Raw genomic sequence first — 27579 nt, 5'->3', positions numbered from 1 at the left:
ATCTTGACCTTTTCTGTCTGCAGTGAATTTTTATTAACATTTTCTATTAACATTTTCTATATATGCCGTACTGGCATTTAATAATTGGATTCCATAAAATGCATGGCTTCTGTTCTGTGTGTGTGGAAATTATTTTTTCTGTTCTCTTCTCCTGAACTTCTCCTTCACATTCTCATTTTCATCGGTGTCCTCAAACTGTCCTGAATTGTAAGATAATTTAGTTCCTTCTTCAGTAGGGAAAGATACATCACACGGATGAGGGTGTCTTGGTTTGAAAATTAAGCAAAGAAGAAAGAACTTACCTTCTTCTTACCTTCTTCTCAGACACCAGCACTTTCTTTCCCCTAAATCCCAAGTAATGATCAATACCTCAGAGTTCACAATTTAATCTTCAAATACATCAGTCATTTGTCAAACTACATTACCACTTGAACTATATGTGTATTTAATTAGTTATGTAAATAGTTATGTCAACCTAGATGGTTTTATATACACACATATATGGATATATATGAAATAGGAACAGTAGCATGCCTAACAAAAATGATTATTTATTCAGTCTTGATTTAATATTTTATTGCAATCTCTTAAAGTTCTATGTGTAGCTGGTAAGATCTGGAGTTTTAATAGCAAGTGTATTGACATGTGAAGTCCTTTTGATATGTTCCCCAGCCTCCTTGCCTCAAATCTGTATAATCCATAAAAGACTTTTCCTGAAGAAAGAATGGTGGGAATAGAGGATTACATCCAAGCACCTTTGACATGTTTCCTGATTGAATCCTCTCCTAAGAATGGCTTTGCTTCAGTTTTGAACTTGAGCAGAAAAGGAGCAGAAAACATAGTTTTTCTTTGTCACATTTTTCCTCAAGTGACTCTTCCAGCTGGAGGCAGAGATCCACAGACCTCTCATATTTTGCAATGAGTTTTTCAAGCAGCTTTTACATTTCATTTGATGTTATACCACATATCGCTACTTTCCTTTAGTTGTAGTATTTTCCCACACTTCCAACTATTCAGAAAGCTACTGATCTCACTGGGTAACATAAAAGATTTTCCACCGACTGTTGTCTTTGCTCTGCAGAAAGAATGGAAAGTTAATAACTGTTTGAAACCATGTGATCTGACATTGTAGAAGTCAATGTTTATATTAAATGATGCCTTTCCAAAGAGTGAATGCTACTTTGAATACCTGGTATTCTACTCACCTGCATGACACAGGGCTAGTTTTTAAATAATTCTGAATTTTAGTTTTCTCATCAGGAAAATGGAGTGACAGATCAGTTGCAATTAGTGTAAATATTTGAGGGTATTCCTATGATGGGTCATCGAGAGTAGGGGACATACACATAGTGCTACCTGAAAACTCCTGCTGAGTTCTTGGCTTCTCTAACTAATTCCAGGTGGAGCCCAGGTTAGGGGTAGGGCTGGGGGATATAGAAAATGCAGTTGTTCTGCCTGTCTTTCCTCCTCTTACTTCTCTTTATGTTGTTGTGGTTTTGTGTTGTTCATTGTAATTTTTCTGGGTAAGGTTTTATTGACCTTTCCAATTTTCTTGAATACACTTATTTTATTTCTAATATCTTACCCAGATAAGCTTTTTCTCGTATACGATATATCCCCTCATTTTGCTCATTCAGCAAAAAAAGCTCTCCCATAAAGATGTTATCTGTGGTATTTTAATATGTCTTAATAAGAAGGACAAAGAAAGATACTTCAAATATGGGAGAATTAAAAAACTGACTTATTGGAAAATAAAAGTCTAGTCAGTATAACAATAAATCAAAAAAGATCTTAAAAGAAAAAGGAAAAATAAGGCAAAAAAAGTGAATAAAAACTATACTATTTACAGTTAAACCTAAAGAAATTATATAATAATTTCAGCTGAAATCTAAGAGTTATGAAAAAGAAGACAAATTAAAAACATGATTTTAGCTTACAAATAAAATCACTAGTTATTCTAACACATGAGAGATTGTGACTTGGAGATTTAGAATTTAATAAAAGTATTTTCTTGACAGCCATGATTAGTATTTACTTTAGCATTTTGATTAAAAAAAAATCTACCACATACTAGAAATGGAGGAAGTAAAGACATTTTAGAATTACTTGCTGGATCAAGAATAAAATAGGGTAAAAGAATAGTAATAATAAGGAAAGCATATTAAATAGTAAACATATAAAAATTATTGAGTAGAATTGGGTTAAGGGGAATAGATCAATGATAACCATAAATAGGTTTTGCTTTTGATTAAGTAACAATCAAAAACCTAAAAAACTGGGGTGCCTGGGTGGCTCAGTTGGTTAAGTGTCTGCCTTCAGCTCAGGTCATGATCTCAGGGTCCTGGGATTGAGCCCCGCATCGGGCTCTCTGCTCAGTAGTGAGCCTGCTTCCCCCTCTCCCTCTCTGCCTGCCTCTCTGCCTACTTGTGATCTCTGTCAAATAAATAAATAAAATCTTAAAACAAAAGAAAAAACAAAAACCTAAAAAACAAAAACAAGATAGATGCTGTATAAAAAATATAATGAAACTATGCAATAGATGAAAAGAAAGTAATAGCTGTATATAAGCATTTTGAAAAGGAATAATCACAAGATATCACATTGCTACTAGGAAAGCAATTAGTAGTTTTGCACTATTAGTATTTTGAAAAAAAATACATATATATGTAGATAGACATTCACACATATAGATATTCATATAAAGTTAAATTCCAAGGCATATACATAAAAAATACAAAAAATAAAAAGTTCTATATTGATATATCCTAAACTGTTTGCAGAAATAAAAGAGAAAAATAATAAGGAGCCCCATTTTTTGTTCTAGACACAACTGTATTCTCATTTTTACAATGAATATGTAGGTGAATGTTACTTTCACATTTTCAAAAGTTAATTAAAAAAAATAAATAGAAATTAATTTAAACCAAAGTGACCTTTAGGGAATTTGTTAACTCTTAGAATTTATCATTTAGGTTATGACCTTATCTAATAATGCATTGATGTGATTGTAATATAATTTCAGTTTGGTATGATATAATTTAAAATGATATGCAGAACAAAAATAGAAGTTTACTCTTCTCTACTTGTCCTTCTTGGTAGTTGTTAGTTTTGAGGAATAATCCATCATGATGTATTTAAACATCACTGATTTACACAGATAGATGCCTAAAAAACTGAATAGTAGACCCATTCATCTCATTGATCCCAAATAATACAAATGATGTAGAAGCTATTGGACAAATGACTCCTTGAATGTGCAGGACGTACTTTCCAATACTTCTTTGATATTGTCCATTGAGATGGGCACATATATATTGTTTTGTCACAGTCCTGAATAAAAACTCATTTGGATTAAATGAAAACAATAGTAAACAAAACCGTTAAAAACTTGGAATGGAAGTTGAACACTTTAACCATGAGCAAAACCAGAAATAGAAAAGAAAATAAAATAGAAATAAATAGAAAATAGAAAAGAAAAAATAGAAATAGAAAAGAAAAAAAAAAACTCAAAATAGAAAAGAAAAAAATAGAAAAGAAAAAAAGAAAAGAAAAATAGAAATGAAAATAGAAAAGAAATAAATAGAAAATAGAAAAGAAGAAAACTGGAATAAAAAGGGTTATAAAATTTTGAAGATGCACCTAATTTACAAACAGAAAATAAGTTCCTTCTCATATGTTTACTGAATGAAAACATGATATGTTAGTTGTAAAATGTAGGTATAATTTTTATTTTATTTAGAATAATATATTATTTACACACCGTTTTTTTTCCCAAAAAGAGCAATATGCACACTTCATACACTACATTATGACCCCCCCAAAAAAATAGTTGAACAAATAGGGATCAATGAAAGGAGACAAAAATAGAATAAAGACAGAAATTTAGTAACTAGTCAATATATTGCTATAAATTAGCTCAGAGTCAAATCAATTATATAACTGTAGTTTTCAAAAGCCAAAATAAAAGACAGAATCACCATTGATCATGTGAATTAAATTTTCCTTAATTAAAAAAAGTCGGGACGCCTGGGTGGCTCAGTTGGTTGGACGACTGCCTTCGGCTCAGGTCATGATCCTGGATTCCTGGGATCGAGTCCCGCATCGGGCTCCCAGCTCCACAGGGAGTCTGCTTCTCCCTCTGACCTTCTCCTCGCTCATGCTCTCTCTTGCTGTCTCTCTCTCAAATAAATAAATAAAATATTTTAAAAAAAATAAATAAAAAAATAAAAAAATTAAAAAAAAAAAGTCTATGGCCTATCAATTATTTATCTTAAGTTTATAAATATCCTTAACACTGAGACCTCTAATGAGTGTCCTAGGTAGATCCTCACAGCTGTATCAGTAGACACCACTGTATAATTAGTAACTAACCCAGAAACTCCTTGTGGTAAATATGACAAGGATTTGTATGTTTATGTCTAAAATTCCCTCCATGTAGAATAATACCATAAAGTCAAAACACATTCTAGGAAAAGTTGTTTTTATGGCTGGAATGGGAGAGGTGGAGGATGACAATTTGTCATAGACTGTGTTTTAAGTGCACAAGCCTGTGGCTTGACTCGATCCTCATTTAGATATTCTTCTATAAACACTTCCATGAGTTGAATGTGTTTCTGAAAATTCATATGCTGAAGTCTTGACTTCAGTATCTCAGAATGTGAATTTATTTTGAAATAGGGTCATTGCAAATACAGTCAAATTAAAATGATATCATTGGTGTGGGCCCTAAAACAATATGACTGGTATCCTAAAAAAGAGAAATCTGGGCATGGAGACAGATACACATAGAAGGAAGACAATCTGTGGAGACAAAGAGAGAACACGATGTGATGATAAAGACAGATGAGTGATGTTTCTACAAGCCAAGAAACCAATCTTGCTAACACCTCAATCGTGTACTTTTAGCCTTCAAAACTGTGAGAAAACACAGCTCTGTTTAGGCCACCCAGTTTGTAGTAGTTTGTTACAGCAGCCCTAGAAAACTGATATAACCATTTCTCTCTACCACATTTTTGATAAATATTGTGTTGTTGTATTTTTGAGGTTATCAGCTTTGAGAAATATCTAGAGATGAATGTTGCATGCTGCAAGATAATAGTGTTTTGTTTTCACTTTCTACAACACTACTGATATGCTTCACAAGGGCAATTATTGTTGTCCTTTCATTTACTGATATAATACAAGAGACCTGAATGGTATGTTTGGCATATGGTCGACACTCAATAGATATTTGTTGCATGAATGATTGAATCCTCTAATGAGAGTTGATGAGTCTAACCATTACTTCTCCCTGAGCAGACTGTTATCCAGCCGTATCACAGAAGTAGACCAAGGGAATACTTACCAGCAAATACAAAAGATTTCCTCAGCAAAGAATTATGGGTCAGCCCCATAAGGAAAAATATTAAATTGAGACTCTAGATTCCTATATTAAAGAGAATATCAGAATGCTGTTTCCAAACTTGTGTTTCTAAATATCCATCATTAAACCTTGATGTAAGAAGGAATATTGAGAAATGAAAACTGCAACGGAAGGTAAACCTGGAAAATTTCTGCAAGTATCTTTGTCTAATCATTTAGAAGATGACATTGGATCGACATTTTTATCCCTCTGTTTCTCCAGTAGTTATAGAAATGATTGGATCTATACAGAGTCTAACACTTTCATCAAGAGGTTCATGTAAAATCAACTGCTGTTATGTCATTGCAAAAGAGAAGTTTGAATGCATCTGACTTTGGCACAATTGTTAAGCAGAAAACAGAAAAACCCTCCACACATTTAGTTTCTACAGTGGCACTGTTATAATAACATGGGGGCAATAAGAGATGGTCCTCAACTTATAATGGTTGGACATAATGATTTTTCAACTTTGCAGGAGTGCAAAAGTGATACTTCCTTAGCAGAAACTGTGCTTCACTTTCTGAAGTTGGATCTTTTCCCAGACTAGTGATATGTGACCCAATCCTCTCTCATGATGCTGAGCAGTGGCAGCCAGTGCTGCTCCCAGTCAGCCATCTGATCAGAAGGGAAAACAACTGGTACACTTACAACCATCTCTACCTATCCCATAAAACCATTCTGTTTTCCTCTTTCAGTACATTATGAAATAAATGACATTAGTCAACACTTATCACAAAATATTGCCCAACTTTAGGCTGATGTAAGCATTCTGAGCATTTTCAAGCTTGACTAGGTTAAGCTATGATGTTTGGTAGGTTTGCTAAATGCATTTTCCATTTAGGACATTGTCAATTTATGATGGTTTTATCAGGATAACCCTATCATAGCTTAAGGCAGATCTGTAGTGAATTTGATTCAGCATTATATATATTAGAAAAGGATCTTGAAGTCTATCTCTTGTTTTTATTTTTATGGTCTAATTTTCTGATTTCTTAAGACTATTCCTGATAACATTGATTGATAATTTCCTTTATAGAAATTTCTATAAGGAATCTATGCTGAATTTGTACAACATTTTATTTTCTTCTATTTTCTTTAATTCTTTTCTAATAACATCACATTTTCTATGTTTTAAGGTTAATTTGCTGCATTTTTTTTATCTTCAGGACTTTTTATATTCAATATTTTCTTTAAAAAAAAAGATTTTATTTATTTATTTGACAGAGAGAGAGAGAGAGACAGCAAGGGAGTGAAGACAAGCAGGGGGAGGGGGAGAGGGAGAAGCAGGTTTCCCGCTGAGCAGGGAGCCCGATAGGGGGGCTGGATCCCAGGAGCCTGGGACCATGACCTGAGCCTATATTCTTACTTTTTAATTTCACATTTAAGAATAAATTATTTCCATCTACTGTTTTATTTACATCAGACTAGTTTTAGATATAGTGTTTTTATTACATTCATTTCAAAATATACTAAATGATATTACATTATTCATTTATTTGTTGTTTAAAGAAAATTGTTTATTTTTTAATAATACCTTGTACTCTCATGAATACCAGATGTTTCCAGAAATAGCATGTATGCCTCTGACAATAGGCTAAATAATTTCAAAATATCATGTAGTTTGTGTAGAGTTTCATGAATCACTTTATAATGGCATATATTAGGTGATTTTTTATATATATAATATAGAAAAATACAGTTATACAATAAAAAGCAAGGTGATATATAGCAACGGGAAGGCACACAATGTCAGATGATACCATTTGTTGACTTTTGTCCCTCTATTGTTTCTATATTTTTTAGTCTCATTGCTTTCTTATCAAAAAATTGCATTTGACAATATTCCTCAAATTTTAAGGAAAGATTAAATTAGATATTTTATGTAAAACTTTTGTCCAGCTGTAAAGCATTATGAAGTTTTAATATAACAAAATGATGTGTTTCAGAAAGATAAAAAGCTTAAGGTCTTAGTAAATACCATACTTTGGTGATGAATACTGAATTCTTGGTATCATGGCAAAATACAATCCTCCTGTTATATAATGTGGTTCCACAAAGTATAGACTGAGACATAAACACAGCACGGATCTTTACAAGAAGGAATTGCCAAAAACTGTGAAGGGTTTGAGGTTTTATCCAATTTGTAAGCTGCCAAGTCAGCTTCCCAGTTTCAAAGTGTTAGTGAAAAACACAAGGCACCTGGGTCAGAGGCAAAGACCGTTACTACTCACAGAAAGCAGCAGCAGCATCATGTTCTCATCAGCACCCCTTGCCCCCCTCTCGATTTACTTGGGGCAATGTAGAGGACTTCAGCCGAATGCTCTCCACACAATAGGGTTGGGTCACAGCTGAGGAACTCTATGTTCAGGAAAACCCCAATTTAGAGGTGGGCTATATGCAAACCTGCCCCATATTTCCTGGGAGACAGGCATTTATTTTGTATTATCCTCATCAGGAAACAAAAGTATGCCCTCTTTTCCAGAAAGAGATATCATATCCATGTTCCAATGTTATTTGCTAGACAAACATCCTTGAAATAAATAGTCTGGAACACAGACTATCAAGGCTGCTTCACAATATTTTGAGAAATACAAGAGATCCCTTAAGAATTGTCCCTCAGTGAAAGTATTCAGTACACATCTGTGCCCATTAATAACACTCTGATCATTCTTACTAAAAATCTGATATGTAATTTGCCTAGAAAGCATAAAGATTAATGCAAATTCTATAAGGAATATTTGGGAACTAAGATTTTGACATTTATTTCTGTTTACTAGTAAGTATAACAATTTTGGATATGAATTAAATGACTGGAGAGTCAAGAAATAACCGCATGATTCATCACAAACAATGTCATTTATTTGTTATTTCTAAATGAAATGACATTCACCATTTCTCTTGCACTACCTTCTCATCTTAGAACAAGCTCACATCATCTGTGACATTTCATCTCACAGAGAGGGAATAAAAACAATCTAAAGGAATGTCTTCTACTTGTAAAATCTGATAACAAGTAGTAAGTACCAGATAATATGAGTTACACATTTTCAAAAATGACTTGATGGTTTAATAAGAGTGTTTTGGACATACTTAGTACATAAATGATTAATCCATGTTAAAATATAAATCACTGACAAAAGCTTGTCACGTCAATATCATACTGCTAATTGCCCATTTCAAGGAATTACCAAGTGCAAGAATTTCCCTGACATTTTCCTCAGGCAAGGCAATTGAGAGAAATCTATTTAGTCTCTTTGCAATCTTCCTTTAATGTAAAAGAACTTAATTTAAACCCTCTTTATGTAGTAATCCCACTTATCCTCAAACTGGCTTCCTTTCTTTGATATGCTGTTAGAAATTCAAAATTTCACTTTCAAGACCACTATCTAGTGATTCTATTTATTTTTATTCTGCTTGACTCCTATTTTTTTTTTCCATATGAACAAAGAGATCCAAAGAGAGTTACTCTCTTTGGAAAGAATCTCTGATATGCTTGTAGAGTACAGCCGTGATTCATAGCAGATATGATTCTAAGCTTGATCTCGTGTGATGGCAAGGGTTTTAACTGAAAAGTAAATTAAGTGTTGCTTGCAAATTCAAACTTGAATGGGTTGTAGACTTAAATTATTAGAAAGGGGGATTCATTTTAGACTAAAAGACTATGAAATGTCCCATGACAAGTAGATCACCCAAGGTTTTAAACCATAATTTGAATGACAGTATTAAGGGGGGAAAGTTTTGAGAGATGTATCATGGGTGTAAACTGAATACAGATTAACATAATCTCAGATAATTCAATTTTGATGTGAATCTATAGCAATGTTATTTTTTAGGTGTATGTGGATTTTGTTGTTGTTGTTTTTGTTTTGTTTTGTTTTTAACAAACCACCATGTTCAAGAACACCAAAAAAGTTACCTCAGAAGTGATTTATGTAAATCACTGTTTTACATAAACAGACGTGGGACATTTACTTGACAGTAATAATATGAGCCAACAATATACTAAGAAACATAGCTTATCTCATTAAAATTTATACATCACTATTAAAAGCATAATGTGATAATTTAAAAATATATATAATCTTTGATAAATCTGCAGGGGTTGCCAACTCTGGAAAACAGCATTGCCCTCAGTTCCCAAGATTCCAATTTTTCTTGAAAAAAAAAGAATGCAAAACCAGTGTTACCTAGCTGAAGCCCAGAGTAAAGAAAAGAGACTAGACTTAGTGTGAACTACCCTCCTGAGTAAAATGAGGAAGTTATAGAGAAGCAGTTTCCAATTAAAACTTAAAAATATTTTTTATTCTAATGGTGAGAAATCCAAACATTAAAACAATGGATCGGATTGCTTACTGAGAAGTTACCATCAGCAGAGATATTTAATATACTCTAAATTACTGCCTGCCAACATCTCGTGACCTTCCTTGCCAAAAATGGCCTTTTCAACACTGATATTCTGTAGTTCTGTGGCAGTTGATATGTAGATTTTTTAAATTTCCTGTTTTATTATTTTTTTTCACTTCAACAGGAAAAATATAAAACAATATTTTTCAAAACAAAGCTGAAGAACATTGCAAATGGGAAGAGAAGGATATTACGATCAGTAGTATGGTTCAAAATAGGGTTACTAAATTAATTCACTTTTTGCATTTGGATTGATATTCTTATATGACACTAATATTACATTTAAAGAGTCAAATTTCAGTCTACCTTTTTTTTTAAGTTATCAAGAGAAAATTAAGTTTATGGAAGATAAAGTATTTTAACAATGAGTTTTATGTTTTGGTGAATAATATTATTTAGGACTAAAGATATTTTTAAAAGCTGGCATGTGTAAGGCTAAGCAAAGAGGTACATAATCCCTGAATAGCAAGGTATGTTCTCAGAGAGTGATGTCTGCCGTAATCCTCTGAGAGCATAAACTCTTCGACCTCTTTTACAGAGGCTAGTATGCTCCTTTCTACATCACTGATTTTCTGTATGCACAGCTCCTGTTCCTAGCAAATCAGTGCTACTTTGTCCTAATTTTCATAGACAGAATTTGCTATTTTACAGAGAGCTAGGACGTATATACTGAGAAAAACAGCAAGAAGCTAAATCAGAAGACTTTCTCTTTTATGACACTGGATTGATAAATCAAAAAATATACTTGTTTCAATTGATGGTTGTATTACTTATTTACTGCTGTACAAAAAAAAAAAAAAAAAAAAAAAAAAACAAAAAAAAAACAAAACAACTCACCTTTTAACAGTTTAAGAAAGCAAACACTTATTATCCCACAGTTTCTGAGGGTGAGGAATCCAGGTGTCATTGGTCCCCTCTGGCTCAAAGTCTGTTACAGTTTTAGAGTCATAGTGTTGGCAGGGGCTGTGGACACATCTAAAAGCTCCACCGGTGTGAAATTGTCCACTTTTAAACTCATTTTCAAAACTGTTGGCTGGTTTTAGTCTCTTGTTACCTGGACATCTGCACAGAGCGATTCCATGACATGGCAGCTAATGATCCTACAACACGACAACTGGCTTCCACCAGGAAGAGAGAAAGAGGATCTGAAAGAGAAAAAGAGAGATAAACCAAGATGAAAACCTGAGTATCAGGACGTAGGGATTACTGGTAGCCATCTGAGTGTCTTCTTACCAAAGGCTTCTACTGATCTTTTAATTTCTGGATTCCTACCTAAATTATTCAGGGTCTGCATACAGGAATACACAGCTCTCTGTGGAATTTATGCTTTATTAGCAACAGATGAATGGCTGTTCATGAGTTCTTTCTCAAGGAGAACATGACCTTATTACATTGCAGTGCTCATCCAGGCTAATGGATACCCTGTGATGTCATTGTCTGATACTAGTCAACAGAACACCAAAATTTGCATTTGACAAATAAATATTTATTTTTAATATTAAGAATCGGGGTGCTTGGATGGCTTAGTGGATTAAGCCTCTGCCTTCGGCTCAGGTCATGATCTCAGCGTCCTGGGATTAAGCCCCACATCGGTCTCTATGCTCAGCTCAGCAGAGAGCTTTCCCCTCTCTCTGCTTGACTCTCTGCCTACTTGTGATCTCTCTCATTGTCAAATAAATGAATAAATAAATATTTTTTAAAAAAAGAATATATTAGGGCCCCTGGGTGGCTCAGTTGTTTAAGCAATTGCCTTTGGACCAGGTCATGATCCCAAGGTCCTGGGATCAAGTCCTTCATCAGGCTCCCAGCTCAGCAAAATGTCTGCTTCTCCCTCTCCCTCTGCCCTTCCCACCCATTTGTGCTCTCTCACGCTTGCTCACTTTCTCTCAAATAAATAAATAAATAAAGCTATAAAGCTTAAACAGAAAAACAATACATTAATCTATTTTCTTGAGTTTTTTTTTAAAGATCTTATTTATTTATTAGACAGAGAAAAAGATCACAAGTAGGCAGAGAGGCAGGCATAGAGGAAGGGAAGCAGGCTCCCTGCTGAGCAGAGAGCCCGACGTGGGGCTCAATCCCAGGACCCTGAGATCATGACCCAAGCCAAAGGCAGTAGCTTAACCCACTGAGCCACCCAGGCACCCCTTGAGTATCTATTTCTACTTATTTTCTATTTTCACACAACTGAAATGCACTTAGTCCCATTTTTATTAGTAAGTTCACTCTCCTTTTCAGAAAAACTGGGAAATTTAACATTTATCAGAGGAGGTCAGCTCTTTGCATTTTTAGTTTTGTTCTAATTCTCACTTCAGTTCCAATAAATTTGTCTCTTCATACCTTGTACTTCTTTGTAGCCTATGTTCAGTATATGCTAACTTATATAGTTTGTATTCCAAGTCTCTGACTAGATTTATTACCTGTTATTAATTGTTCAACTATGATTGGACTAAATTCCAATATTTTGCTTTAGAAACTGACATATCTTATTTATTATACATTCACCATAGTAAATAGAATATTGTTGCATGTTTAATATTATTATTAACAATATCTGTAAATACTCTCATAATTTGCAAAGGTTTATTTAGCACTGTCATATTTACTAATTAGGATAACATTTAGATTTACATATTTTCATTTTATGATTAAGTAAATTGACACCTGAGGTTAGGTGATATCTGTGTTGTGCAGCTTTTAAATGGTAAAGTCAATACTTAAATTTAGATTTTTGTCTATTGGATACCTTAAAGTCTATGTAAGTAAATGACTACATTGCATAACATTAGAATAAGGAAAATTATAAAATAGTAAAGAAAAGTCACTTTCAAATGTTTTTTCTTCTTTTAGTAAGCCAGGAACATCCAGGAGCAATTTGTTACAGAGAAAATTTGGTTTAAATGGGTATCCAAAATGATACATCATTATATTAATTTTGGTAGACATAGTTCTTACATTCTGTACTGCCAAATGCAAGGTACATAGTGTTCGTGGATATTCTGCTGATTTTTGTAATGCTGGATCTCTCTAAGTGTTGGTAGCACTGCTTCTCATCACATTCTGTGCCAGGACTCTTAGTATGATACCTACGTATGATACTGCTAGCAAGACCAAACCTGAGGCAGGAATCCCAGGATAAACATGAAGAAAACGCATTGGCCTAGTGAGCAGTAGATGATTTAAATTGCTCTGATCAATTCAATAAAGTAGGTATTAGAATGTGGTATTTAAGCAATAAATAAATATTTTGAAATCGTTCATTATATATACTTCTTAAATGAAATTCTTGGATACAGAGAGATAGTTTTGATTTATTTTATTTAGAAAAGAAAAAATCTGTAACACCATTTTTCACTTACTGATTTTATTCCTGAAGCTTCTATATACAAAATAACACTACCAAAATTTCAAGGTGCTAATTTCATTTCTTTGATTACATTGTATTAGAGTATTATACTTGGGGGAACATTGCTGAGGGAAATATTTATCTTCTAATATTCTCCCTTTCTCTCTCTCCTTTTTGTGATTATTTTCAATAATAAAATATTAGAACTAGACAGGCTTTCTGAAAAAAAAAAGGAAAGAAACAATTTAGCTTAAATTATTTATATAAAAGAATGAAAGGATTAACTTGTATTTAGGATCACTCGTTGCCAAGAGTTCTACATGAGTTATCCTATGTTTTTTTTTTACAGTAGCTTTGCCAAGTAGATATATTTTATGTTAGAAAAATAAAATGTGCTTAAATAATTTATTTATAACAAAGGTAATAATTAGTATAGCTGAGAGTTTGGTATCTTCCCTTAATTCTTCCTTACAGTTTTTAAGAGAACACTATAATAAGTAAGTGACGGTTGCCATAAAGGGGTGTCCATTGCTTCAGTTCTGTGGAATTAGCTTGTTTGTTTTTTCCTAGTGAATAATACATTTTTAAATTATGAATTTATCTATAAATTGGGCTATGCCAAAATAACAAATTAAGCAAAATGTTCAGAATGGAAAATTTGAGTTTAAAATTGAAAATTACATTATTTCCTGCCTTAAAATCTACTTATACGATTGCTTGTGGTTGGTTATGGCTAATGAGATAAATTGAGTAGAAGTAAAATACTTACATATTACTAACATTTGAATAATAATTTGAATTCATACATTTATTCATCTCATATGAGATGTTTTATTTAGTCTTCCTTGGTCTCTAATGACCTTCCCCTCTGTATCCCTGCTTCTTCCACTCTTCCTTAGTTACTCTTACTAATGTGTCAAATCCTTGCATTATCAACTCTGAAAACTTTAATTTTCCTTTGATGGCAGACCTGTTCTTTTTCTTCCATCTGTCTCATTACCAATAACAGTTATCTTCTCATCACCATGCCTCCAAAAACCTCCAACAACAAACACAAATAACAAACAAACCAAAAAACCCAAAAATTAAAAGGAAAAACAAAACAAAAACAAGAACCTCCACAATTTTAGCAACATCCAGACTTGCCTACTTCTTTTTGTGGAAGTAGTCCTATATTGGATTTAGGCTAATCAATTTCTGCTCAATTATACCATCTTCTCTTCTTCCTTATTACTCACCCCCTCATGTCCTTGAATTGCATCCTTCTGGCTCTCTTCTGTTGTATCAAAATTGAAAAATATAGTTAAAATGTAATTGATTGACATTTTTTTTAAAGATTTTATTTATTTATTTGACAGAGAGAGATCACAAGCAGGCAGAGAGAGAGGAAGGGAAGCAGGCCCCCTGCCCAGAGAGCCCGATGCGGGACTCGATCCCAGGACCTTGAGATCATGACCTGAGCCGAAGGCAGTGGCTCAACCCACTGAGCCACCCAGACGCCCATTGATTGACATTTTTTTTTTTACTATTCTTTCTCCTCGGTTTTTGTGATTTCATGGTATACTTGATTTTTTTCTTCTACAGTATTTCTTCTCAATGTTTTTGTGGATTATGACCACCCTTATTTGTCAGAGTCTGAGTTCAAATAATGTAACACATTTTATTTAGGTTAAAGAGTTTATAATAGCAAATGTCTGTTTTCTTCTTTCAGTATTTGCAATTTTATTTTTATTTATCTGCTTATGTGATATGTCCATAATACATTCTTTTAATTTAGACGATTTTTCTCATAGATTAAAAATAAGCAAGTACATATTTTATGTTTACCTTCTTTTTTTAAAACCATATTCAGCACTATTAACTTTAGCATAGTTCAAATTTCCATTTGTTATCCTATTCCTTCTTCCTGAAGAACTACTGGATAATATACTGGTTTAGAGCAATCTCCTGCTAATGGATTCTCTTAGTCTTCCAAATATTATTTCATCTGAGAAGGTCTTTAATGTTCACTTTTAAAAAAATATCATTATTGGGGCGCCTGGGTTGCTCAGTGGATTAAAGCCTCTGCCTTCGGCTCAGGACATGATCTCAGGGTCCTGGAATCAAGTCCCACATCGGGCTTTCTGCTCTGCAGGGAGCCTGCTTCCCCCTCTCTCTGCCTGCTTGTGATCTCTGGCAAATAAAAGAATAAAATCTTTAAAAAAATAAAAAAAAAACCATTATTGAGATATAAGTGGCATATAATAAATTACATATATTTAAATTTATAATATAATAACTTGATATGGTATCACCAATGAAACTATCATCACAAAAAAGCAAGCATATCCCTCACCCTCCTTTAATCAGGCAATCACTGTTCTTTTTCAAGATATTACAGTTTCTTTTTTTAATATTGATAAGGTCCTACAAAGCTTTCCATATAAATATATACACACACACACATAAATAGTAAGATACATATGGAAATATATATACTAATATTTCCCATATGTTATAATCTTTCCTAAAAATATAATCTTCATATATATGTACATACATGAATATAATCTTAGCTTTACATTTAGATCTACAGCCAATTTTAAGCTAACATTTGTATGGCATAATCTCTGGATCAAAGTTTTTAGTATGGCACATGTATAGGTCTTTATTCCATCACCATTTGTTGAAAGATGTTAATCATCTTCTCTCCACAGAATTGCCTTTAAACATTTATCAAAAATCTGATGTGTATATATATATGTGGGGACTTATTTTGGGGTTCTCCATTCTGTTTCCTTATTCTATTTATATTTGTACCAATATCACATTTTAAAAATAAGTCTAGAATTTTTAATAAGTCAGAGAATATTATGGGCACTTGGGTGGCTCAGTCTGTCAAACATCTGCCTTTGGCTCAGGTCATGATCCAGTGTCCAGGGATCAAGTCCCACATCAGGTTCTCTGCTCAGAGGGGAGTCTGCTACCCCTCACCCCTTGCTCATGATCTCAGTCTATATTTCAAATGAATACATAAAACCTTTTTTAAAAAGTCAGAAAATGTTGTTCCTCCTATTTTGTATTTTTTTTTCTAAGTTGTCTTGACTATTATAGCTCCTTTATAACCCATATGGATTTAAAAATTGGTTGTCAGTTTAGTCCCCCACCAGAATAGTTAAAAGTATTTGATTTTGAAAAAAAAAAAAGTATTTGATTTTATATGGCATTGAGTTGAATCTAGAGATTAATTATGGGACAGTTGACATCTTAACAATATTGAATCTTAATATATCTCTCACTTTTCTTTTCTTTTCTTTTTTTTTTTGTCACTGATTTCTTTGCCAATAATGTATAATTTCAAAATACAAAATTTTCCCCATATTTTACCAGAATTTCTCCCAAATACTTAAAACTGTTGTTGCTATTGTAAATTATGTTGTCTCAAATTCAAAATTTGTTTCTTACTGCTATTTATAGTATAGCTGATTTTTGCACTTTGATATTTTACCCAACAACCTTGCTACAGTTACTTATTACTTATAGTAACTTTTTTTTTCTTGTAAATACAATTAGATTTCCTACAACGTTTATGGTATCTGTTAGTAAAAACAGTTTTGCTACTTTATTTCCATTATGGTTGCCTTTTACTTCTTTTTCATGCCTTATTGTACTTACAGGAAGCTAATGTAATCTAATTAGCAATGGCAAGAAAGAACTTCCTGTCTTATCCCAGAGCGTGGGGGTGGATGGGAAGCCTTCCCTCTTTCACCATTATGTGTGATATTATCTGTAGATTGTTTTAGATGTTTTTTATCAGGCTGAGGAAGTTTCTTTCTATTCTTCTTTTGATTTTTTTTTTCAGTGAAGCACGAATGTCGAATATTTTTCAAACGACTTTCTGCATCTGCAGTTAAGTAACCATATGGGTTTTGGAAAAGTTGTTTAAAATGGTGAATTGCATTGATTAATTTTTAGATATTATATCAACTTTATATTCTCATAATAAACTGTATTCAGGCATGATGTATTATCATTTCATGTGTTATTGGATTTAATTAGATAAGTTTTTTCAAAAAAGTTTTCTTTTTTTGTTTTCATGAGGTATCCCTTGGTGGATGTACTGAATACAAAAGTAGAGTGGGAGGAAGATAAATTGAGAGTACTTAAAAGAAGCAAAAATTAGACTAAAACAAATATATCCTTGAATTGACAGAATAGAATATTTGCTGTATACCTTGGCTCCATATAAATTATCTAATCAACACAAATATAAGAAAAATAAAATTAACGTTCATTGATTGATTGATCAAAAATATTTTCTTGCTGAAGACCAAGTAATAGAATTATGAAAATATGAAGTATTGTAAAGGCAAAAATGATGTATATACCATAGTTAGAGGAAATGTTTGTTCTTTGTTCATATTAGAGAACTAATACAGAGAGCTTAATACTAATGAATCAAAGTGACTTATAAAGATGAATTATAAAGTTAACCACTAGAAAACATGTCACAAACTAAAAGTTTAAAAATGTATAAAAAAGAAAACAGCATAAAAGCTTAAGTGAGTTAAGAACAAACATACTGTAATAATCAATAAATTTAAAGGTGTTTAAAACATCCATTAAATTCCTGTTCAGGGGGTATCTGCTTGGCTCGTTTTGTTCATTAATCAACTCTTGATTTTGGCTCAGGTCAAGATTTCAGGGTTGTGAGATCCAGCCCTGCAGAAGGCTCTGTGATCTGCATAGAATCTGTTTGTCCCTCTCCCTCTGTTCCTCTTCCTTCCCCCTCCTCTCTTCTCTTTCTCTCCCTTCTTTTCTCTTAAATAAGTAGAATATTAAAAAAAAAATCCTGTTCAGACTGAATAACATGACTAAACTGAAATTTGTGTCTTGTGTAAGGAATGTACCTAAAACAAATTAATTCAGAAAATAATAAAATAAAAGAATGAGCAATGATATATTAAGTACAGACAAAATTATCATATCAGTTGTCAGGTCAGTGCACCTGAAATGACATACAATGTCAGGTGAATGCAAACCACAAAACGTAAATTAAAACAAAGAAGAATTGCAACACTGACATTTTGCAGCATATACAAGAAACAAACTACTATGAACTTCTAAAAAGAATAAGGAAGCCCGTTGTGTAAGGTTTTTGAAATAATTCCAATATGATTTTAAATGAAAAACGTGTTAAAAAATGTATAAATAGTAGGCTGTCTTTGGTAAAATTTAGTAAATTCGCCACATACACTTATTCTGTGATGGATATAATTTTTTTTCATAAAGGTTAGCATATTATATTTAGATTTACACCTGACTATTTTGTTTTTTAAGAATAGATTTTAAATGCATGTAATTTCATTTGGATTGAGGCATAATTTGAAATAATTTTGAGTATGTAATCTATGTCATATATTAAATATGTACAAATTTGAAGTGAGCTTCAATTCTGAGAATCAGAAATTCCTTCTACAATTAAATACAATTTTGTAGTTTGATATTTCAAAAAAGAACATTTTTCATTTTGTTTTGAAATAACCATTCACTGTTATAAAAGCCAATATTCTTTCATATTTATCTATTTTTATAGCATGGCATTTGTTTTTACTCGGTAGTTCTCAGCTAGCAGTTTAGTATATAAAGTATAGTAAGCCTTTATTCCATATTGCTTACTTTTAGTTTTTATGCTGTCATATTTTCTTAAAAGAAAAATGGTGCCTGGGTAGGTCAGTCGGTTGGGCAGCTGCCTTCAGTTTAGGTCATGATCCCAGAGCCATGGAACTGAGCCCCACATCAGGGTCCCTGCTCAGCTGGGAGTCTGCTTCTCCCTCGGGGATTCCCCCCTCTTGGGTTTTATCTCTCACTCTCAGTCTCTCTCTTTCAAATAAATGAATAAAAACCCTAAAAGAATTAAAGAAAAATTTATTTTTAATATCTTTAGCACTAAAGCAAAAAATATATGTGGTATTATTAAATTGTTTGATGTTTTTAACATCGTATATATATTTCTTCAAGTAATTATTCAGTGTACATTATATTACCATTTTATTATCCAATGTATATTATTTATATTGCTTATGCTACTATAGCTAGAAGCAGAAGATATTGGCAGGTTAATCTGTAAAATAAAAAAAAAAGTTGGAGGTCAAACATTATAGAATCCAGGAATTGTGCAGGATTTTAATTTTTAATCTTTGCATTCATTACTTAAATTTACGTGAGGCTGAAAGTAGAAAGGGTGACCTTTCTCTAATTTCACTTCTTTTGAAACTTTTGTGAATGTGACTGAATAAAGAAGGATTAAATTGTTTGTAAAATCCAATTTATTCCTCTCAAACAGGTTCCCAGAAACACTAGGCCTGAGCCTTTAAAGTCATTTAAGAGGCTTTGTAATTTGGATCTAACTACAGTTGAATAACCTTAAAGAAATTAGTAAAATTCTTTGAAAAAAAGACTATATGCGCCTGTGTGTCAAATGGAATCCTGTGCATTCTCAAACTATCTTCCTCCCACCCAGCTTTCGTCTGAATTCTGATTTACTGAATCCAAACTAGTTCCTCCTGCTCCCACCATCTTTCCATTCCCCTCTCCCTCTCTCTCTCTTCCTGCTATCTTTCCTTACTTCCTATTCGAAGCTTCAAATTGTGAACAAGATGGAGATGGTCCTCATCTTCCAGCTCCCCTTTTTTTGTGAGAAAATTTAGGATCCGATCCACATCAACGTATGTATGAGTACATATGTCTGTTTATATGTGTGTGTGAGTGTGTGTGTGTGTGTTGTGTGTATGAAGAGAGAAACAGAAAGACAGAGAAGGAGAGAAAAAGATTTGGGAATGAGATTTTTATACTTTGATATTCTTTTTGCATCATATGACATATACTATAAAAAGTAATTTTACAAACCTTTATCTCCAATTAAAAGCAATCTACTTGGAGCAAAGTTAGTATTTTGTTTTCATTAAAAGAAATGAATAGATATGAGTCATTTTAAAAAGCATGATGCTACTGATTTCACAAAGCATTTCCAAAGTTTCTTCTTTGTTTTTTGAGGGCTCTGTAAAAAGTATGTTGAAGAGAGGGCACCTGGGTGGCTGAGCGGGTAGAAGCCTCTGCCTTCAGCTCAGGTCATGATCTCAGGGTCCTGGGATTGAGCCCTGCATCAGGTTCTCTGCTCAGCAGGGAGCCTGCTTCCCTTCCTTTCTCTCTGCTGGCCTCTCTGCCTACTTGTGATCTCTCTCTGTTTGTCAAATAAATAAATTAATTAATTTAAAAAATATGTTGAAGATATAATCATATCCCATGTCTGTTTTTCAATAAAAACCATGATTCTGTTAAAAAGATTGTGATTGGATCAAACAAATATGCATATAAGATATGATATTTTCCGAGTGCGACAATAAATTATATAATTATAAATAAAAATTACATTAATCTATAGTTATAACATAAAACCAAAAAATGCTTAAGCTTGAATTATTCAACATACATTAGGTATTTTACCATAATAAATAAACTCTGCATCTCACTGGATTAAAAAATATCCATTTTTTCTTGCTCACACACTTCCACCAACATTAGATTGGGGCATCAAGGGAGTGGAGTAGAGTGGAAGGGAGCATTACTCCACCTTTCTTTGTGAAGGATCAAGCCTCAGGTGCCTGCCACTCCATGCATCCATGATTTCCTACGCAGGAGAATTAAATTAATGGCAATTCAACAGTGGCTTCTCAAGGTTCCATCTGGGAAATAAATTAGCATTTCTGCTGACCTTTCATTTTTCAGGGCAAATCATGTGATCACACCAAACTTCAAAAATGAAGTAAAGTACATTTTTTTTAAAGATTTTATTTATTCATTTGACAGATAGAGATCACAAGTAGGTAGAGAGGCAGGCAGAGAGAGAGAGAGGGAAGCAGGCTCCCCACTGAGCAGAGAGCCCGATGTAGGACTTGATCCCAGGACCCTGAGATCATGACCTGAGCTGAAGGCAGCGGCTTAATCCACTTAGTCACCCAGGCGCCCGTAGTGAAGTACAATTTGACCATGCACATGGAAGATGGAAATAATTGTATTTTAAGAACAAAAATCACTATCAGAACAATGATATAATTGTAGACCTTGGAGTATCAAACTTCAAGGTATGAGGCACATGTTGATAGCAGTAGATACAGAATTCAGCTCAAGATAATTCAAGATGACATATAGGCTGAGAAATTCCCAAATATCCTGACTGCATTAATAGATTTTTGTCCAAATGACAAATCCTATCTCATAGTCTCACCACCCTTTCCAAGTTCTAGTCAGGAGCCTTCAGTTTGGATAAAAATTGATAACCTCAAACTCATGAGTAGATGGCATTGTCTGGGCTTAGTCTTGGATCTTAAAACACGTGTCTGTGGTGTCAGTACTCATCACATATGTGTTTATGAAGGAGGCTTTGCTATGACAATTATCACCCTGGGAAGCAGAATCATTACTAAATTCCAGTCTAGACCAATGACTTCTGTATCTCATAAGCCTTTGATACATCTTTTTTCCCAAAACATTTTCCCTGCACCTAAACTTTAGTAACAGGCATGGATATTACTTCTAATTGAACCCACGTCTGTAAATGTCACCATCTTTCCCAAGGTTTGATTATCAAGAAAATTTCTTATTATTGCCACAAAATGGGGTTTGTCCTGTTTGTATCCTGATAAAGTCCAGTGGTTAAACTCGCTATTATTTTAATTAACTAATACTGTGTTGGCTGTCTTCCGTGGGACCCATTCCTTCAGGCTTGTACCTCTGAATCAAAGCTATTTCCAATTATTGCCTAAATTTGTGTTTTGTGGCTACTGTAACCAGTTAACATACACCTCCTGGTTTAAAAGGACAGAAATTCATTCTATCACAGGTATGGAGCATCACCGAGCGGAAATCAAGGTGTTGACAAAGTTTGGGCACGTTTTCCAGGGCCTATACAAGAAATCCAGATCCTCACAGACAACCATTTTATTTGCCAATGTCAGTTTTTAGTCTTTACCATGCACACATTTATTTTTATATATTTACAATATTTTCATAAAATTATTGCACATTTAACATTTAAACATCATAATGATGTGAAATCTATTGTATTATGGTCTTTTTTTTTCTTCCTATGCCACTCAAGCCATTACAGTTTTGGTAAATGGTGTCAAGACTTCTTTCTCGTTTCCTCTCTCATATGTATATATATGAATTTCAGAGTAAATATACTATCAGTCTATATTATTTTCTCTCATCTTATTTCTCACTTAATAAAATACTACAAAAATGCCTGCTGTGTGTAAATATACACCTTGCACACAGAATTTGTACATGTATTTTAATATATTTTCAAATGTATATTTACATATATGTGACTTATTTTTAATAGCAGCATGATGTTCTCCATTAAAATGTACCATTTTTTACTTAACCTTTGCCTGTTAATCAATATTCTAGAAGTTCCCAGATTTCTACTATAAAAGATGTCAAAATAATCACTGTATTACTTAATACAGTGATGCTTTCATCTCTATAGATTTCTTATATAAAGTGGGATTTTTGACTGATGGATGTATATTTTAATTTTAATTACTACTATCAGATTGCTTTTAAAAAGTACTTTACCAATGCACATTCATAACAGCAGTGTGTGAGAATGCCACATTTCTTTTATTCCTGCAAGCACTGGGTTTTATTATTTGTTTTTCTTAATGATAAGGAAATCCATTTCATTGTTATTTTTATTCAATTTTTTTGACAACCTCTAAGATCATCCTTCCTTCAATCTACTGCCAGCTTTGGGATTCTCTTTGGATATCCCCTTTCATGAATTCAAATCCTTTGCCAATTTTTTTTTTAATCACACTGTATCTTTTTCTTAATTAGTAGCAGGTGTTTGGACAATATAACTATCAAAACTTTATCTCTGTTAAATACTTGCCATTTGCTTTGTTTTGAAGTTGTAGAATGGAATAGGTTTAAATTTAGAAGTATAAAACTTTGTATCAGTGTTTTATATATTTTTTTACTTCTGGATTACTTATCTCCCTTTGCGTATGCATTTATCCCACTAACATTCTATATTCTTGATTCTTTTTAAATATTTTATCTTTCATGCAATTTATATTGATCTCTCTATACTATGAAGCAAAATTTCAAATGTATTTGTCTAGATTCATGGCCTATTTTTTCAGCAAAATTATATATCCCATAGAGATGACATACCATCTTGTCATATATTAAATTTCTATACATACTAGAATCTAATTTTGGAAACTTCATTCTGTTTCTCTAAACTATTTTCTGTTATCACTAAAATGTTATACTCTTTTTGCTAAAATTGTTTAGTGAGTTGGTTTAATGTTTGATGACAAAAATCTTTTCTAACTATTCTACCTTTTTGGTACTTTTTAAAAAATAACCTTCACCACTTTTCTTTTACCACAAGACTATAAAATAGTTTTATCTAATTAAAAAGTCAGTAAACTTCTAGAGATATACACTCAAAATACATGTGCTTATCCCAACTTTACTATCAGCCTACAAATATTTTCTCCACAAAGTAAAATAAAGATATTTTTAAATGGCTACCAAAATCCCTATACTATATAGCCTTCATCTTCCTCTTTAAAGATTGGGTTAATTTTGTGTGAATCCTTAGAGTGTACCAATACAATGTTTAACCATTACAAGTTAACAAATTTAACCATTATAACGTGTTGTAAGAGCTTAGAAATCATTTATAAAACAGTCCATTCCAGTATTTTGTTACTCTCCCATCATTCATTATATCAATGACTGTGAATTAGTTTTGCCATTCTCTATATTATATCTCTCAGACCTTGGAGTGCCTACTATTTTTTCTGGAACAGACCATACTAAGATACCTTGGAATATATTGGAATTGAGATCAGGACACCAAGAGGTACAAAGCAAACAATGGGTTTCACAAACCTACTGTTCTTTTTCAACAGTAATACTTAACAATAGCCAGATCTTTTTCTGCATTGCTTTAGTCTTTTACCAAATGAAGAAAAGTTTAACTTTTTCTTAATTTTCTGAAAGTCCTTAAAGCTCAGAGCTATCCTTTAACAATGACCAAGATGATCATAGGAAAGGAGATCAGAGAAGGTAACTTTCAAGTCTAAACTGAATCCTTTTAGGGAACACTGGGGACAATACCAAAATTTTTCAGGTCAGGTTATTACTTGTAATATGGCATCAGTTTTAAGTTTATAAGATGGACATTCACAAAATCATTTTAAGAAGCAAAGATTTAATTTTTTCTACAAATTCCCAAATATGAAAAAGAGTGAGCCAAGTGTTTTCTTAAAAAAAAAAAAAAAAAAAAAAAACCAGACTTAAAGAAAAAGAAAAAAAGGATCTCCAGAAGTGATCCCTTAGAACAGATATGGAAAGAACAGTGTGCTTGGCATAATTTATTCCAGAACAATTATGACTGACAATAAAATGTAAGAATTTTATTTGACTTCAAGAAGTACATTAATTGTTTAGAAATAAGTACATTTTAGGATCTAAAAGAAATCACTTGCCTTCAAATATCAGAAATATTAACCAACATATGGAGCTACTTGCTATCGGCAAACTTTGGCACCAGCATCATGTATTTCAGTGTCAATTACAAAAACAAAATATGGTTCTTTTCTTGTGAAAGAAAATTCACCAATATTGTTTCATAATGCTGTACAGTTTCTTAGTAAGCCAGACCATTCATCACAGTTTGGTGGCATGTTGATATTATACACTGACAGTAATTTCTAAAATGGCTCCTTGAAATATGAACTGGAAAGGAACCCCTGTGGAACTCTGAGAGTAGGTACTCATGAGCTAACCGTTATTTTAACATTTCACAGTTCTAATCATTTCACCTTTATTGATGCTAGGGAGAAGGAGGGCTCCTGAGCGCAGAGGAGTAGGAGACAATTATTAAGAGTCATGATTTACTAGTTCCCCTTGCTCTGCCCAGTGGAAAATAAAAATGGTGCAGAGTGTCAGTACACATCTCAGGTCCCATGGATTTTCTACAGCAGGTACCTCGAGGTTGTAAAGATGATGTTGTACAGATGCAAGATTAGAACATTTGCGAACAAAGGTTATGTTCAACAACGGTATTAACTAGAAAGTTTATTCGTAGATGCTCCCTGTTCAGTGATAACCACCCACACTCAACTACACCAGTCATTCCAAGAGAAGCACACCACGCACAGACACTCCCACACCAACACACAGGAGACTGTCATAGTTGTGATTTCATCATCTGTGTTGCATTTCTTCCTTTATGTGGAAAATATAAGGTTTTTTTTTTTTTTCAAACTTATTGATTTAAAAAACTGAGGTAGAAGTCAGAGTTTAGTAGTTTTGATGTGGAAAACAGGCAAAAGAATAATTAAATTTCCTTACTACTTACGGCCCACTGACAGGTCATTGAAACAGGCAGAGTGACCTTGCCCCAGAACTCAGCTCCCTTGATGGTGACACTTCGCTAAGAGCAAAAGGCAATCTCAACCGACAGCCCAGGATCCCATGAGTCTACCTTTAACAATTAAAAATTCCTTTGGAATCTTCCTTTATCTCCACCCCTCCCCCAAGGTACATGTAAGCAGTCATCCCCCAAGCATATGACCCATCAATGTACATCTGAAGGGTCTCGTGGCCAAGGATTTTTAGAGAGTAATACATGACCTTTTCCTAACAATAGCTATTCCCTTCAAGGTCCTGGAAACCTTGCTTCCAAAATCCCTTTGAGACTTAGACTATCTCTAATCCCTTCACAACTGAAAGTGTATCATGGGCCACTCCTCTTGACCCCAGTTTAGTCCTTTCTGCCCACAGGTCCTCTCCCTGTGCTTTAATAAAACCACCCTTTTGCATCAAAGACCTCAAGAATTCTTTCTTGGTGTCCGTTCTGAGCCCTAACATCTTTTCTATCTTTCTACATCAGTTTCATTTTCTGCCAGCCCTGTATCGATCACATCATATATCTTATTATGTGTTTCGTTATTTTCAGACCAATCCTCTGCTTAGTTTCACATATACTATACTGTTAGACATACTCTTACTACTTTCAATTTCTCCATGTGTTCAGAATATACCAAAAAAAAAAAAAAAAAAAAAAAGAACTTTCTTTCTTTTCTTAAAGATTTTATTTATTTGCAAGAGAGAGCACAGCGCGAGAGTGAGAGGGAGAAGCAAACACCCCAGTAAGCAGAGATCCTGATGCTGGGCTGGATCCCAGGACCCTGAGATCACAACATCAGCGGAAGGCAGACGCTTAACTAAATGAGCCACCCAGGCTCCCCAAAAAATGTTTCTTAAACAGAGGTTTTCAAATTTTCTTCAACTTTAACCATATATATACATAAGCACACATACACACATATATGTTAATATATTTATATGTATGTATGTATATATGATTTTATTTAAATTTAAGTTAGTTAATATATAGTGAATTATTAGTTTCAGTTGTAGAATTTAGTGACTCATCAGTTGCATGTAACACCCAGGGCTCTCTACATCACATCCCTCCTTAATGCCCCTCACCCACTCACCCCATCCCCCACAATCATCACTTTGTTTCCTATAGTTAAGAGTCTCATGGTTTGCCTCCCTCTCTGTTTTAATCTTCTCTTATTTTTCCTTCCATTCCCCTATGTTCATCAGTTTTTGTTTTGTTTTTTTTTTTTCTTAAATTTAACAATCTACATGGCAAAATGCCTGAATTCCTGTGTCAAATGTGTTGCCAGATTGCTTGGTCACAAGAGAAATTGCCAACATTTGCTCCAGACAAGGCACAGTGAGACAAACTGCCCCTTCCCTCCGAGAGCTAAGCCCTCCCCTGCACCTCCTCTGGTTCCTCATTAAGGGGCTCTTACACTCAGTACCCTTGTGACTTTTTCTCTTCCTCTTCCCTTTAATAGTTGCTCTAAGGGAACTGAAATAAAAAAGAAGAGATAATTCATTTTCAGTGCAAGCATTTTCCCAAGAGCAGCATTTCATATAACTCAGAGCCAAAAGTCCAGGTTAAAACACAGATTTGAAGCTGAAAATACTCTGAGGGAGTTAAAAAAAAAAAAAAAAAAAAAAGCTTGCCTCTCCTCAGTTAAATGGAATGAAGGATTTTTTTTTTTTCTAAATTACAGGAGAATATCAAAATAGAGAATTTTGACATTAATTTTCTCTTCGTCAGGTCTTGCATTTTAAAAGGCAACAGTCTGTATAATATACGAGGACAGGCCTATTTTCTGTAGCTTTTTAATTAGTAGTTTCTTTGATTTACCAAGTATAAAGTATCATAATTATCCTCGTAATGACCCCAAACTATGTTGCATTAACTTATTTTGGAACAAGTAAATAAAGCAGAAAATAATAACAAATATGCTCTGGCCTTACATCATGAGCTCCGAGCAGA

At 33.3% G+C, this 27579-nt stretch overlaps 1 long non-coding RNA gene across 1 annotated transcript; it reads right to left on the bottom strand.

Moving 5' to 3' along the window:
* Nucleotides 1-543: 543 nt before the first annotated feature.
* Nucleotides 544-25685, bottom strand: LOC101670164. Its single transcript, XR_200071.2, has 3 exons — nucleotides 25576-25685; nucleotides 10643-10950; nucleotides 544-1075 (listed from the first exon to the last, which is right to left on the bottom strand). It is a non-coding gene; the product is annotated as an uncharacterized LOC101670164 (long non-coding RNA).
* Between the last annotated feature and the right edge of the window lie 1894 nt (nucleotides 25686-27579).

The sequence above is a fragment of the Mustela putorius genome, unplaced genomic scaffold, assembly GCF_011764305.1.
Source record: "Mustela putorius furo isolate JIRA1106 unplaced genomic scaffold, ASM1176430v1.1 tig00000589_pilon_pilon_pilon, whole genome shotgun sequence".
NCBI classification, from domain to species: Eukaryota; Metazoa; Chordata; class Mammalia; order Carnivora; family Mustelidae; genus Mustela; species Mustela putorius.
Note: the sequence above shows the minus strand (reverse complement) of the source record. Positions and strands in the feature narration are given on the sequence as shown.